We start from the raw sequence: 15945 nt of genomic DNA, 5'->3' as shown, positions 1-15945 counted from the left end.
TAACACTAGGAATACTTGCCATTTGTAATTCCATGTAAATCAATACTATATTCCCATCACCCAAACTTTGGACCCCACTCAAATGTCTGCATTCTCTCTACATATGAGCTGTGTCCTGTCCACTATGAAAGCAGTGAAAGAAGCTGCTGTGGTTTAGTCAGGCACTGGGGAGAACATGACTACTATGCTCGTAAATCTGAGCTAAGATTTCGATTTGCTTAGAAATTGGAGGAAAGGGTTTCGTTCTGTCTATTTCTTTTACACCATATCTGTATTTGCTCACATTTCTTTTTCAAGTATCTTGCAGGAGTCATTTGTTTAAGGGATCATAGAGATATCTGACAAATGTGTTGCTTCATTTAAAGATGACCAAGTGGCATCGGTCCAGGTTACATAACCTGAAAGGGCAGCTGCAGTTTCAAAGCTGACAAGGGAATGTGTCAGAGGGAGGTTCTGAATATTTGAATATTATTTTTTTTCTAAAAGCAAATAAAGGAAGAGTTTATTTCAGTAAAATGTTCCTTTTTAAAATAGCTTGAATATGTATATGTGTTGGATTAAGAAAAAATAGTACATGTCCAAACCCTTAAATACTGTAAACATAGCAGGCAACAAGGCAGTGACAGTTGTTCTGAATAAGATCCATAAGGTATATAGCTAACTCCACTCCACATTGAAATAATATTCTTTTTTCAGCTATCATTACTGTTAAGATGACTGTTCATTAGATCAAATGTGTGAAATGTCATCTTATCCATTAGTTCAGTGTTTCTCAACCTGGGGGTCGGGACCCCTCTGGGGGTCACGAGGTAGTGTCAGAGAAGTGGCCAAAGACCATCAGAAAACATAGTATTTTCTGTTGGTTATGGGGGTTCTGTGTGGGAAGTTTGGCCCAATTCTATCCTTGGTGGAGAACAGAATACTCTGATTGTACGTGAACTATAAATCCCAACAACTACAACTCCCAAATGTCAAGGTCTATATTCCCCAAACTCCACCAGTATTCACATTTGGGCATATGGAGTATTTGTCCAAGTTTGGCCCAGATCCATCATTTTTGGGTCCACAGTGCTCTCTAGATGTAGGTGAACTACAACTCCAAAACTCAAGGTCAATGCCCAGCAAACCCTTCTCATATTTTCTGTTGGTCATGGGAGGTCTGTGTTCCAAATTTGGTTCAATTCCGTTGTTGGTGGATTTCAGAATGCTCTTTGATTGGAAGTGAACTATAAATCCCAGCAACTACAACTCCCAAATGACAAAATCAATCCTCTCCACAACCCCACCAGTATTCAAATTTGGTTGTATTATTGGATATTTGTGCTCGGTTTGGTCCAGTGAATGCATATCGGATGTTTACATTACGATTCATAATAGCAACACAATTACAGTTGTGAAGTAGCAATGAAAATAATGTTATGGTTGAGGGGCACCACAACATAAGGAACAGTATTAAGGGGTCATGGCATTAGGAAGGTTGAGAACCACTGCATTAGTTGAATGAGCAATTTCTTCATATACTGGTCTGTTCATGACTTTTTGATTGAATTTATGCCACAACTTAACTAGGATCTGTTTTTGTGACAGAAATGAAGATGACGGCAAGTCAATATCTCACTAGCACCCAATGGTGTTAATACGGCAGAATTAGAAGGACTATGGGATAGCCTGGTGGCATAGCAGATTAGACTGCTGAGCTGCTAAACTGGCTGATCGAAAGTTTGAGTAAGATACATGCTTTTTCGGGAGTATTTTTTTCTAAATAAAACTGGAATGATGCCTTTCTGGCAATAAAAAAGACAGTTTAGTTTGATTGTGTCTATCAAACAGACTCACTAGTTATTTTAATACTCATTTTGTCTCCTGGAGGCGTGGAAACATACATTCGCTTGATAAAGCAACCAGCAAAACCACTATGTGAAAAATATTGCTAAAATCACATATTTTAATGCAAATGCATCAATCATGAATGACCACAAGAGGAGAATTTTTGGAAAACAGAATTCCCAGTGCTCATTTGAGTTAAGACGAGGAGAAAAAACCTTCTTCTTTTTATATTGGTAGCTTCCGTGCTAGCTGCTTTGATCACAAGGGTTTCATCCGCACCTGGCACGCTCACACACCATTGCACAGTTTATCAGGACTGACAGACTTCATGCTATTTAACATACCATCTGAAGTCACAATGTGAACCTGTCAGTAGTTCTCACCTTGATGCTGCTGGACCTACCAGTTAGCCACACCTATTCAATGGCAGTGCTGGAGTCACCATATTCTGCCTCTATAATTCGTTTGTTCATGATCGTTCACATAACCTTGCCATTCCTCTAGGGTAGTTCCTGTTTCTTGCAAGAACGAAGGAGCTTTTATGACTGGTTTCCTGTTGACAACCAGAAAACCTGTTTACTACCTTGCTTATTTATGTTACTGCTTGTTTATTTATATTACTGCAATTTATTTATTTATTTATCATGTCAGAAGTGAATTGAGAGTACAGTTATAATGTACTAGTGGTCCCTTGCCACGCATTGCTGTGGCCCAGTCTGGCAATCTGGAAAATAAAGTAATGAGAAAGTGTTGGTTTCTAATATATGTGATTTCTTTGTGCTTGTGGGAAAACAGTATTTCTTGTTGTTTGTTTGTCAGTGTTGATGTGGAGAGTGTCTGGTTTGCCTACTCTGGAACATGCAACATATAATCGTCCTTCTTAAGGGGTTCCTTTCAAATCTATGATACTGTATCTGTCATATACATGTGTGTGTGTGTGTGTGAATCATATATCTCTGTCCATATCTATGACTGTATGGCTCTTTTTCAGGAGGGCTTTGATTATGTTTTCTTGCCCTGGCAAAGGGAGTGGGACTGGATGGCCTTAAGGCAGCATTTTGCAACCATTGCGGGTCGGGACCCCTGGGGACCTGTTTGAGCACTGTGGACTCAAACAATGGTAGATCTGGACCAAACTTGGCACATATATTCCATATGCCCAAATATGAACACAGATGGAGTTTGGGGGAAATAGACCTTGACATTTCAGATTTGTAGTTACTGGGATTTAAAGTTCGCCTACAATCAAAGATCATTTTGAACCCCACCAACAAAAGAATTGGTCCAAATTTCCCACACAAATCCTCCATGACCAACAGTGTTTTCTGATCGTCTTTGGTGACCCCTCTAACACTCCTCGTGACGCCCTCCCCCCCCAGGGGTCCCGACTTCCAGGTTGAGAAACACTGCTCTGGAGGATCACAACTATGTCATAATGGCCAGCATTTGGCAACCTAGTTTAATTTTGGCCCATGGGATGGATTCTTGTTTTTGGAAGATCAAAACGCCCAGAACAGTATCATCTTATGACTTTGAATGCATATTTAAGGGAGGAGGAGTAATTTTTGGGAAGGGGTGAGCTGAGAGGAAATCAGTGAGGTTCCATTGAACCTCCCAGGGGCTTTATGGTACTTGAGGCTACACAGTTCCCAAACCTGTGCAGATGGTGTGTCCTGAAGGATGTTGGAATGCTTTTGGATGGGGGGGGGGGGACTATATATCCCTATGCACAACCCAAATGCCAAGGTCTATGTTCCCCAAGTCCAAAACACCTGGAGGGAAAGGCTAAAGTTGACCCATGTCTGTGCTACGAGTATGCTGTCCATGTCCTGAAGGATGTTGGCCCAAGTTTGCCCATGCCTGGGCTACACCACACCATGGTTTGGTATTATGTCTGAACCTGGCAAAATGGCACTACCTAAAATAATCCCACACCTTATGTGATTGTGGAGCAGAACAGACAACTCCGCATCTGTATGCTTGCCCACTACGCCCTGCCTCGTGTACAGAGGAAGAATTGTTTGAGGCTACAGACAGTGCCGTTGCTGTTGTCCGTTTTTGGTCAAAAGATATTTAGCCACCTGCGCTCCTTCTATTTTTATCAGTTTCAATTTATGCAATGCTTTTGATATGAAATAAATAAATGTCTGAACCAGCCAGAGGAGATGAGAACCGTAGCATCACAAAAGCGAACGCAGACTATGCACAACTGCTTTAGCAGATAAACTTGTTACCCTGGATCATTCTCTGACCTACAAGAAGCCCTGTCTGACTATCAAGCACAAAATGGGCGCTAAAAACAATCTTATACAAAAGCTGACTGGCACAACCTGGGGATCACAACCAGACACAGCGAAGACATCTGCCCTTGCGCTATGTCCTGCTTCTTGGCAGGTAGTTGGACTGGATGGCCCATGAGGTCTCTTCCAACTCTTTGATTCTACTGTAGAAAAATAATACTGTATTAACATATAGCACAAATGAAGATCCAGATTATACTAAAATATAACTTGAAGCAGAAATGCAGTTAAATTAGGCAGACAAGCTACCCACCATTTACCTTCTTTTCAGCCTGTGAGTACATGTGTCATTATACTCATCATCCCTTGTACAACCAGTTGCTTGAAATTATTTTTAATACCTCTCTCCTAGCTTTCTCCAAATTGCTTCCAGTACCCATCATAAGAATTTTCCTTAAAGAAACTGCCAAGATGAGTGTAATATTCCAGGTGTGGTGTGAACAAAACTTTGTAGAGAGGGATTATCACCTCTTTACTCCATGACCTTATGTCTCCAGAGCCACTGACATTTCTTACTACCATAGTATCACTTCAAAATCACGTCAGTTTTGCTAGGCAGAGTCAGCTCATATGTTTTTAAAAATTGTTTTGAATCAACAGTATTTTTTTCTCCCACCATATAAAAATGAGGAGGCAAATAATTTTTCACATCACCTTATGCGGTTATTCATATCTAAATTTCAAAATATAAAACTCTGCCAATTTTATAGCATAATCGGTATTTATGAATTAATGCTACATATTTATAAACATTCTGTGAGTTTGAAAAGATGAGACATGTAATTCCATATTTTTTTATTACTAAATAGATCTAAGAAAATAATTTCTATGTTTGTTGTTTATTCATTCGGTCGCTTCCAACTCTTCGTGACCTCATGGACCAGCTCATGCTGGAGCCCCCTGTCAGCGGTCACCACTCCCAGCTCCTTCAAGGTCAAGCCAATCACTTCAAGGATACCATCCATCCATCTTGCCCTTGGTTGGCCCCTCTTCCCTTTTCCTTCCATTTTCCCCAGCATCATTATCTTCTCCAAGCTTTCCTGTCTTCTCATTATGTGGCTGGAGCCCCCAGTGGCGCAGTGGGTTAAACCCCTGAGCCGGCAGGACTGAAGACCGACAGGTCACAGGTTCGAATCCGGGGAGAGGCGGATTAGCTCCCTCTATCAGCTCCAACTCCTCATGCGAGGACATGAGAGAAGCCTCCCACAAGGATGATAAAAACATCAAATCATCCAGGCATCCCCTGGGCAACGTCCTTACAGACGGCCAATTCTCCCACACTAGAAGCGACTTGCAGTTTCTCAAGTTGCTCCTGACACGACAAAAAAAAAAATGCGGCCATAGTACTTCATCTTTGCCTCTAATATCCTTCCTTCCAATGAACAGTCGGCCATTATTTCTTGACATATGGACTGGTTGGATCTTCTTGCGATCCAAGGCACTCTCAGAATTTTCCTAATGTGCACTTGGGACTTATTGATGAGCTTTGCCCATTGATAGCCCCTGATGAATTCACTGTGAGGAGTTGGCAGACTGCCAAGGTGAAGGTCCTTCTATTGTGCCAGTTTTCATCTCCGTGTGATGAAGTCCTTAGCCTGCCATTTTCATACATATTTCACACATACTTCAAAAACAGGGAAGGGGAAGCCTACTTAAAAATGGGAAAACCATTAAGAACTATACTTGTGTCAATTAGTGGGGTCTCCAGATCTTCCCTGTTCTCAGTTTAAACTTGGATTCAAGGTATACATGGAATCATACAGTCTCTAAATCAATCCGTTTTTATCAAATACCAAGTAAGATCTTCTGGATCAAATCTTACATTGTATACCTGCAAACCATACTCTTTAAAACACAAAGGAGTTTCTGAAACCAGTTGTTGGGCCATATTAGATCTCAAATCACAGTTTAACACTAGATTACATCAGCATATGTTAACAAGCACAATCCTGCTGGTTCAAACTAACAACACACTCTTGCTTACCCCACAAGCCCACTATAGACACTTTTCACTTCAGACTCCAGTTGACCATTCATGAATTTCCCCAGTCTCGTATATTTGGGTTTCACTCTGCGGTTCCTTCAACTAGAATGTTGCAATTATCAAGTACCAGGGTAGTGTTAAGTGCTGCATTCCAAGAGGATTATCACCTCTCTGACCTCGTTTGCTCTGGCAAAGTAATGGAGAAGTTGCTGCTAACCTCTGGGGGGAAAGAGAAGAGTAAAGCTCAGGCTATAATAAATGTGTTAGTCTTTAAAGTGCCACAGGAGTCTTTGTTGTTTATGGAGTATCTGGCTCTTAAGCTTCGGTTATTTGATCGGTACATATAAGATCAGAAGAGGCAGGCTTATTCTTTTCTGGGCAGGGTGAGTTCTTAAAGCAGTCTTTCCATGTAAAAGGACTATTTCCTAGAGGGGTTCAGTATGTCATTAGAAAGTAATATAGCTCCGTGATAGAACTTATATTCTGCAAGTAGAAAGTCTTATCAAGCTTTGTTGTTTTGTTTGATATTGTGATATGACCTAAGGGCTAATCAATAAATTTACTACTATTTATGGCATTTATATCCCGCCTTTCTCAGCCTGAAGGTGACTCAAACCATCTGAGACCTACTTGATTTTTGGAAAGCCTGTAAAACTTTTCTTTTCCGGCAAGCTTTTGACAGGTGAACAACCCGGACTATGCCTGTTCTCGCCACCTATTGTTTTGTTATTGTTATTGTAAAGCTAATTGTATTGTTTTAATCTGCTTCTGTAAACCGCTCCAAGCCAAATTGGGAGTAGCGGTATACAAGTTAAATAAAATAAAATAAAATAAAATAAAGGTGGCTTACAGTTGGCAGCAATTCGATGCCCCAGCAAACATAAAATATAGTTTTAAAACATTTAGCATATTGCATAAAACTATACAAAAACCCAATAAAAACATACATCATTAGCGTCTCCTTACTAAACTCATTTTCCAGTTGCATCGTCAAACTGTTCCATAGTTCCATATTACCTATTACTCTGCATTTGTGAAAGCTTGCTCGAAGAGCCAGGTATTGACTTTTTTATGAAATGTCAGGAGGGAAAGGGCCGATCTAATATCCTTAAGGATGGCGTTCCACAGCCAAGGGGCCACCACTGAGAAGTCCCTGTCTCTTGGTCCCATCAGATGCAACTGTGAAGGAGGCAGGACCAAGAGCAGGGCCTCCCCAGACAATCTTAAAGTCCTAGATGGTTCATAAGGAGAGATACGTTTGGACAGGTAAGCTGAGCCAGAACCACCACCACCACCACTACTACAAGTAGAAGGTTCTGCATTCTGTCCTTTGTTGTAATTATTATAGTGGTATTTCATATAATCCTTTCTGTCATCAACAAGATGCATGGCTGAAATAACTTCAGCAAATTCCAGCTATGTTGTTGCTATTACAAATAGTTGGATTGACTTAATTCCGACTATATTAAATTGAGTAAGCTGATACATTTTCCTCCAGTCAATGTGTGTTCTCCTGAACCCTGAGATATTTGCTGAGTGCTAGAACATATTATCTGAAAACACAGCTCTCTCACTGAAGGTGCAGTTAGGGTTCTTGGTGGTAATAACAAACCATCGGCTTCATGCCACCAACTACATATAATGTTGATGCTTCTTACCTTATTCTCTTTAGTGCTTGAAAGAGGACTGCCAGTTCTGACAACACATTTCTTCTCTTGGCTTGCTAAATGAATTATCTTCCAATTGTAGGCTTCAAATGAGTTGTTTCTACTCCCAGTATTTGCCATCTATTTCCATATCTTCTGCAAGTGTAATGAATGCAATCTGCAACAATAAACCAAAGAGGTTGGATCCTTTTGTATGGATCCATTTTGACTTGTATGGATCCATTACAATCTGGTAATGGAACATAGGAATGGAACAATGGACGACGAACCTGGACTACGCTTGGATGATGAGAAGATTGGGTACGGTTGTTTTTTGTAATAATTGTGCATTGTAATTGCTTATTGGTAATTTATGGATAATGTGTTAAGTCAATTGTTATATGTTGTATGGAACCACTGCTCTTTCTACTGTTTTTACTGTTTGTGAACCGCCGTGAGTCGCCTTCGGGCTTGAGATACAGCGGTATATAAGCAAAGTAAATAAATGTATCATGACTTGATCAATAGAAATATCCATGGAGTCTAATAGTATTTTTAGATAAGTAAAAGAAAATCACATCCTTCTCCCTAAAGGCTCTATTGTTAGCCAAGAAAAGCACAGTCAAAGATTAAAATACCATAACAGCCAAAACCAAACTAATCAAACAAAATGTTAGAGCAGCAATGTCCACCTCAGCTTCTAGTCTTCACCATGGAATTTGAGTTCTGAGTCAACCACAACTCTGATGACAGCAGAACCTCAAGGTAAACAGAAAAAAGGAGCATTCATCTCAAGCCCAAAGCATAGAGGTCTTAAAAGTAAAGATCAACATTTCCCATCATTTCGTGAATGTATTCAGGAGCCAAATAACAAGGTCCTGATCAAATCAGAGTTCAAGGGAAGCTGATTGTAGTACAGGTGCTGCTTACCAATAAGGCATCAGTACCCTGGACAGAGAACTTTGGAAAATGCTAACTAGAACTGTTGTTTCTTCCATCTACATATACAGAAGTCAACGTACATATTTATGCATGTATACATGTATGTATGTATATATGTATGTATCTTTGTATCACAAAGGCTCCTACATAGCTGGACCAAATTTAGCACACATACCCCTCATTGACCAACGTAAAATGCAAGTCGCTCCTGACACGACAGTTTCTCAAGTCACTCCTGACACGACAAAAAAAAAAAAAAAACCCAAACAAACAAAACCCAACTTAAAATTATTAAGGGGTTTCAGCCAAAAAAACCACCCCATTTTTGAAAACCAAAAAGTTTTCAAAAAATAGTATACAGATAGAAAGCATTAGCTACCGCCTCTAGAGATGTATGTATACAGCACTCAGAGGCCAGTATATAGGTAGAAAGGATTAGCTACTGATTCACAAAATGACATTTCCACCATGAGGCCTAAAATGAGGCAAAATTACATCCTTGAGGACCACAGTCAGGACATCTGTGCCAGAAAAGCAAGCAATGTAATGAAGATTTATATTTTAGAAGTGTATATTTTGATTTTTAATTTAATTGTTTTACTGTTGTTGTTATTGCTTGTATTGATGTATTGTGGGCTCGGCCTCATGTAAGCCGCACCAAGTCCCTTGGGGAGATAATAGCTGGGTATAAATACAGTTTTATTATTTATTATTATATGTGTGCCTGCATCTTAGAGGTTGAAAAAAAATGTAGCTTCCAACAAAAGGCCAGGTGAAGGGGGGAAAAGGAAAAAGGAATTACCATGGGAAAGAAATGAATGGAGGGGGAAGGACAAAAAAGGGAGAAAAGAAAGAAAAAGAAGGGAAGATGAAGGAAGAGAACGGAAAGAAAGAAGATTCAAAAGGGAGATGCGGAGAAGGGAAGGAGGACTAAAAAAAAAAAGACTGGAGGATATGCCCTTAAATATGTCTCTGGTGAAGACAAAATAAAAGAGCTGTTGTGAGTGATCCTTTGGTGAAAGAGATGGCTTTTCCACCCATGTTTCTCTTCTCTGGGGCCAGGCCCTATTATCTACCCATTGTTTCAGTTTGACTAAAACACAGTAACATGGCTAGGTATGACATCTGGACCTACCAATGGTTTATCTGATCAGTCCGTCCTTATCACTGGGGTGATATCAGAAATTCAAACAGCCTCACCCCATACCTTCTAAAGTTGACGATTTGTCATGTGCCTCTCAAAAAGGTGAACCCCTTTTACCAATGCAGGTTGCTATGATGTTCCTCTTTTCTTAGTATTCTGGAAGATAATTTTGAATCTATTTGGCAACTATATTGACCTACCTGCACCCTCCAATGGGCTACTGCCTTTCAATTCAGAATGGAAGGGCAGGTTTTCTGCCACAAGTATGCTTGAAGTTTTAGTCATCTCTGCATGGGCGAAGATCAGCTAGTGTGTGGCTTCATAGCTGATTATTCAAAGGGTCATACATACAAGTAAGTAATCTGTTCTTCTGTTTACTGTGCTTCATGATTGGGGTCAATGTTATGACTAATTTGTTTCTTGGTTGCATCTACATGTGTGTGTGTGTATATATATTACATGCGAGGAAAAGAGGAATTGGAACTCATTTTCAGGAATGTTTAGGTTGGTCCCCTTTCTGTCATCCCTCACTGTTAGGGAAGAGCTTTTTATTTAGGCAAATATCTAGCAAGTTTCTAGCTCTTGAGAAAAGCTTTTAAATTGATTGTTCTTATCCTTTCAGAATGTGTTTCAAAGTACTAGCTGTGGTCTAGCATTGGAATTTTCTCTCTGTTTGAAGCTGTAACTGTAATATTTGAGCTTCCTTGAATTTCAACCCTGGGAAAAGATACAAGTCAGGAATGAATGAATCTACCCTGTATGTTGGCTCTGTCCTCCCATTGGTTGTCTGTCAGGGTGTGTGGAAGATATGAGGCAATCACATGTGGGGACCCATATTGGCCTTTGCTTTGGCCAGTATACTTGTGTGGTGACTTAAAAGTGTTTGACATCTTCTCCTGCATTTTTTCCATGTGTATGCCCCATATTTGTTTTGCACTTTGTGGTGGGTCATGCTGGTGCCATTCTCCACCCACTGCCAGTGACAACTCCTCCAGTGTTCAACTCTGCCATCCTTTCTTATCCTGCACACTAACTCCTCCCGGTGTTAGTCACAGGGACTGGAAAGGACTGCCATAATTTCTGTTCAGTTACACCCTTTATTGGCAGACCAACTACAAATAACCCACACACATTTTCTCCTGTATCGCACCATGCCCCCCCCCCCCCCGCTTTGAACTTGGCAGTCTAACTGGAATTCTCAGAACTCTATATTTTCACCCAAGATGCTTGGCCATAGGCGTTTCCTGACAACTAGGACAATGCTAGAGTCCAGTGTTTTGGTGATCTTCAAAAAGAATTTAGGAACACAAAACCCTCATCTTTGCCAAGTAATACATCATTAAAGCATTGCTCTGTCATGCACCAACAATATAACTCTGTATAAAGGGGTGCCTACTCTTTTCCTACAGCAGCAGATAACTACCTATAGCAGTGTTGTTTGTTTTCATCTTTTTTTAAAAAGAAAAATTACCTAAAATAATCTAGAAGATAAGTGACCCCTTCTGGAGCTGGGTATCTGTAAATTGGAAATTTGTGAGATGGCTGCTTTTAGCTGGTTGAAGATTTATGCAAATACCAAACAGTGTTCGATTTGGCTGTGGTGAACGTAGGTTGATGGAGAGTCAGAGGCGGCCCTAGGTAATTTTCAACAGTAAGCAAACAGTATTTTGGCGCTGATATATATTTTTGGTTCATTGAGGAAGTTCTGTGTGCCATATTTGGTTCAATTCCATCATTGGTGGAGTTCAGAATGCTCTTTGATTGTAGGTGAACTATACATCCCAGTAACTACAACTCGCATATGTCAAGGTCTATTTTCTCCCAAGAGCGCCCCTGGGCAAAATCAACTATACTGCAAATGCTTACTTTGCGTAATGGGTTGAGCCGCCCCTGTGGAGAGTGTATGGATTCTTCCCAGGTGCAGCAAGGATTCATTGCCTTGTATACTGCTTGAATTAGTTACATCATGTAACCATTTCCTTTGTCCAGAAATACAATATAATAGTCCAAAACCAAAAATCTGTTGCTGCTAACCCTCCCTTTCTATCATTGGGAAAAGGGGGCTAGTCACCCAGACAAAACTTGCTGGGTTTTTCCTCAATGATCCCAGACAAGGGAAAGAGAAAATGGGGAAGGGAGGAAAACTTTGCTTGCACAAGGCTACTGTGAAAAACAGGTGTCTCATATGCATCTGTGCTTGCCTTCTGCTTAGCCAGTGGTGGCACATGGCAGGACTAGTGCTCTAAAAATGGCCGTGAAAGAGAGCATGGACTAACTCCATTGGGCATCAGTTGTATCCAACCTAGAGAAAATGACTCATAGAGGGAGGGATGATGTGGGGAGAATTTCCCCTCTTTCTGAGGGGCAAACATCTGGGAGGTCTGTTTTCTACAGAGGTCTTGGGTAAGGATAGTCTTCCCACCCTTACCCCATTCTCTTCAAGACTTCTTGAAGAATACCCAGCAGGGGTCGAACACATGGCCCCCTTTTCTCCATCCCTGATTCACTAATATACAAGTATTCCAAAATCTGAAAAAAATCTCAAATCCAAAAAACAAAACAAACCAACACAATTTCTGATAAAGGATACTCAACCTTTATGTTGGTTTGAGGTAAAACATTGGATGTTTAGTTGCATCTCATCAGTCTTTCAGCCTCTTTGTGTATATATAGATTAGATCAGTGGTTCTCAACCTGGGGTCCCCAGATGTTTTTGGCCTTCAACTCCCAGAAATACTAACAGCTGGTAAACTGGTTGGGATTTCTGGGAATTGTAGGCCAAAAACATCTGGGGACCCCAGGTTGAGAACCACTGGATTAGATGGTGATACTTAGGATAACAGAATCATAGTGTTGGAGGAAACCACAAGAGCCATCCAGTCCAGTCCCCTGCCATGCAGGAACACACAATCAAAGCACCCCTGATAGATGGCTATCCTCCAGAGAAGGAACCTTCACCACACTTTGAGACAGCATATTTCACTGCTGAATAACTCTTACTAAAGATCATTGTGACTATAGGTACAGAGGGAGACCTCAAGGACAGTTGCTTGTCTAGACATTACATTTTAGGATCATGTTATATGATCTCAGTAGTATATTGCATATATCATCTATTGTTCCCCATCAGCTATCATGAAGAACATATAATCTGCATAATTAATATAATCCACACTGTTCTTTATTTAGGTCTGATTCTTTTTTGCAGTTATTATTTCAGATTCTCTGTACTTCTTTGCACAAACAAACCTTTTAAAATACTTCTTTGACAAGATCATAACATATCTACTCTAGGTTATCCACAACTTCCATTCCCTTTTCTACTGTTCTGTAGTATTTTCAGTTATTTTCTGACAATGATTTAATACTTAAGTTCATAAGATCAAGTCAGTCACTTGTAATGTAGGAAAGGGACCAGCAGAGGGAGAAACACGGGGGACATCGTGTGAACCTAAGTGTGAACACACCCTTGGCTCTCTTGAGAAATACATTTATGTTCAAACAGTGTTGTCTGGAATGAAGCAGAATTAGTTTTGGGAACCTTATGACCTAGTCCCCATGCCTGAGAAGTATAAGTCTTGTCTCAAGTCTAAAATTAAGAAATGGTACTATGGCATTGCAATACATGTTCAGTATGTATGCTGTAGACACATTAGGTAAGTGTGAGCCTTCTGTTTTATTTTCATGATCATGTCTTCCTTGCTACTATTAGTTTGTAATTTGCCACTGCAAATGTGCTGTGCAATTTTTAACAAGCAATGTGTAGCTTACTTTGATTTCATAATGCCCTTCTTTCAAAATATTTGCTTTGATCATTTTGACTTCTCAATCCTTTTGTTTTGCTGGCCTATTTGTTTCCATCTATGCCCTGGAGTGTGGTGGAGGCGCCTTCTTTGGAGGCTTTTAAACAGAGGCTGGACGGCCATCTGTCAGGGGTGCTTTGAATGCAATTTTCCTGCTTCTTGGCAGGGAGTTGGACTGGATGGTCCATGAGGTCTCTTCCAGCTTTATGATTCTATGATTTCTATCCTAGTGTTTACAGTCTACAGTCCAGGTGTCAGAGGGAATGATTTTGCCTACTAGATGATCTTAGAAGGATGCACTCCACCATTTGTTGGACTAAAATCAGCCATAACTTTATTGGTAACAGGCTTTAGATGTTTTGGCCTTCAGTTCCCAGAAATCCTAACAGCTGGTAAACTGGCTAGGATTTCTGGGAGTTGTAGGCCAAAACAACTGGGGACCCACAGGTTGAGAACCACTGCTTTAGAGCCTTGCTGTGGGAGGATGGATGGATCTGGGCATGCCTGTAGCCAGAAAAAAATTGGGGGTAGGTGGCGGTGAAACAATTATTATTTTTTTAACAAATCATGAAGGCTAGATTCATAACACAAAATAATTTAAATTCTATGACTCATTCTTTGGTGCTGGTCATCAACCATTATATATATATGACTCATTCTATATTTTTATATAGACTTAATTAAATAAATTTTCTATTTTAGCAACACGGTTACATGTCTTTAAAAATCCTGAAAATGACTCTTAATTGGTAATTTAATGGTTACAAAAATACTGCAATGTTTGTTGGAAAAATCTGAAAACTGTGTCAGGCTCTGTTGATAAACTTCTGTGGACACTCAAGAGTGCAAGTCCAATCAGTCTTTGTTTCCCCATTGTGCTTCTGTATGTTTTCAAACATTTGAGTGTTGAAAATGACCTTTCATTTGTAGCTGTTGAAACTGGCAATGTTGCAGAAATCTGAAGAAGGTTCGTCACATTCAGAAAAAGCTCTATCACAGACAAGATATGCTTCTAGTGCATTTGATGGTTTTTCTGCAGGAGCAATCTTTTTCATTTTCTACACTGCCTTGAACAGGAATCCTAATTTCTCCACCCATAGTCTCCACCACTGCTTTGCGAAAGATCTCCTGAAAACTTTTCACAGATTCTGTACACATCTCCCTGTCTTTTTCTAGGAGACTGTCAACATGTTACAGACTAGGGGTGTGAGAAACAGCAGGAATCTGTTCTGTCATCATTTCAAGTTCAATTTTGTTTTTGGGGAAATTATTCCTGAAACAGAACTCTGGATACTGAACTATGAATCTGAATGGCCCCCCTCCTAACCTCTCAGAATCTTCCCAAAAACAGAACCGAGGAGGGGGGGGGGGGGCACCCAAAACAGAATAAAAACAGGCTTTATATGAACACCAAATTGGGAGGGATAGCCAATAGTCCAGAGGACAGGAGCAGAATTCAAAACGATCTTGACAGATTAGAGTGATGTGCCAAAACCAACAAAATGAAGTTCAACAGTGATTAATGCAAGATACTCCACTTTGGCAGGAAAAACGAAATCCAAAGATACAGAATGGGGGACACCTGACTTGAGAGCAGTACGTGTGAAAAAGATCTTGGAGTCCTTGTGGACAACAAGTTAAACATGAGCCAACAATGTGATGTGGTGGCAAAAAAAAGCCAATGGGATTTTGGCCTGCATCAATAGGAGCATAGTGTCTAGATCCAGGGAAGTAATGCTACCCCTCTATTCCGCCTTGGTTAAACCACACCTGGAATATTGTGTCCAATTCTGGGCACCACAATTCAAGAGAGATATTGACAAGCTGGAATGTGTCCAGAGGTGGGTGACTAAAATGATCAAGGGTCTGGAGAACAAGCCCTATGAGGAACAGCTTAAGGAGCTGGGCATGTTTAGCCTGAAGAAGAGAAGGCTGAGAGGAGATATGATAGCCATGTATAAATATGTGAGAGGAAGCCACAGGGAGGAGGGAGCAAGCTTGTTTTCTGCTTCCCTAGAGACTAGGATGCGAAACAATGGCTTCAAACTACAAGAGAGGAGATTCCATCTGAACACGAGGAAGAACTTCCTGACTGTGAGAGCCGTTCAGCAGTGGAACTCTCTGCCCCGGAGTGTGGTAGAGGCTCCTTCTTTGGAAGCTTTTAAACAGAGTCTGGATGGCCATCTGTCAAGGGTGATTTGAATGCCACGTTCCTGCTTCTTGGCAGGGGGATGGAGTGGATGGCCCATGAGGTCTCTTCCAACTCTTTGACTCTATGACTCTAAGTCCAAAGTCTAAC

The sequence above is a fragment of the Anolis sagrei genome, chromosome 2, assembly GCF_037176765.1.
Source record: "Anolis sagrei isolate rAnoSag1 chromosome 2, rAnoSag1.mat, whole genome shotgun sequence".
NCBI lineage: Eukaryota > Metazoa > Chordata > Lepidosauria > Squamata > Dactyloidae > Anolis > Anolis sagrei.
Note: the sequence above shows the minus strand (reverse complement) of the source record.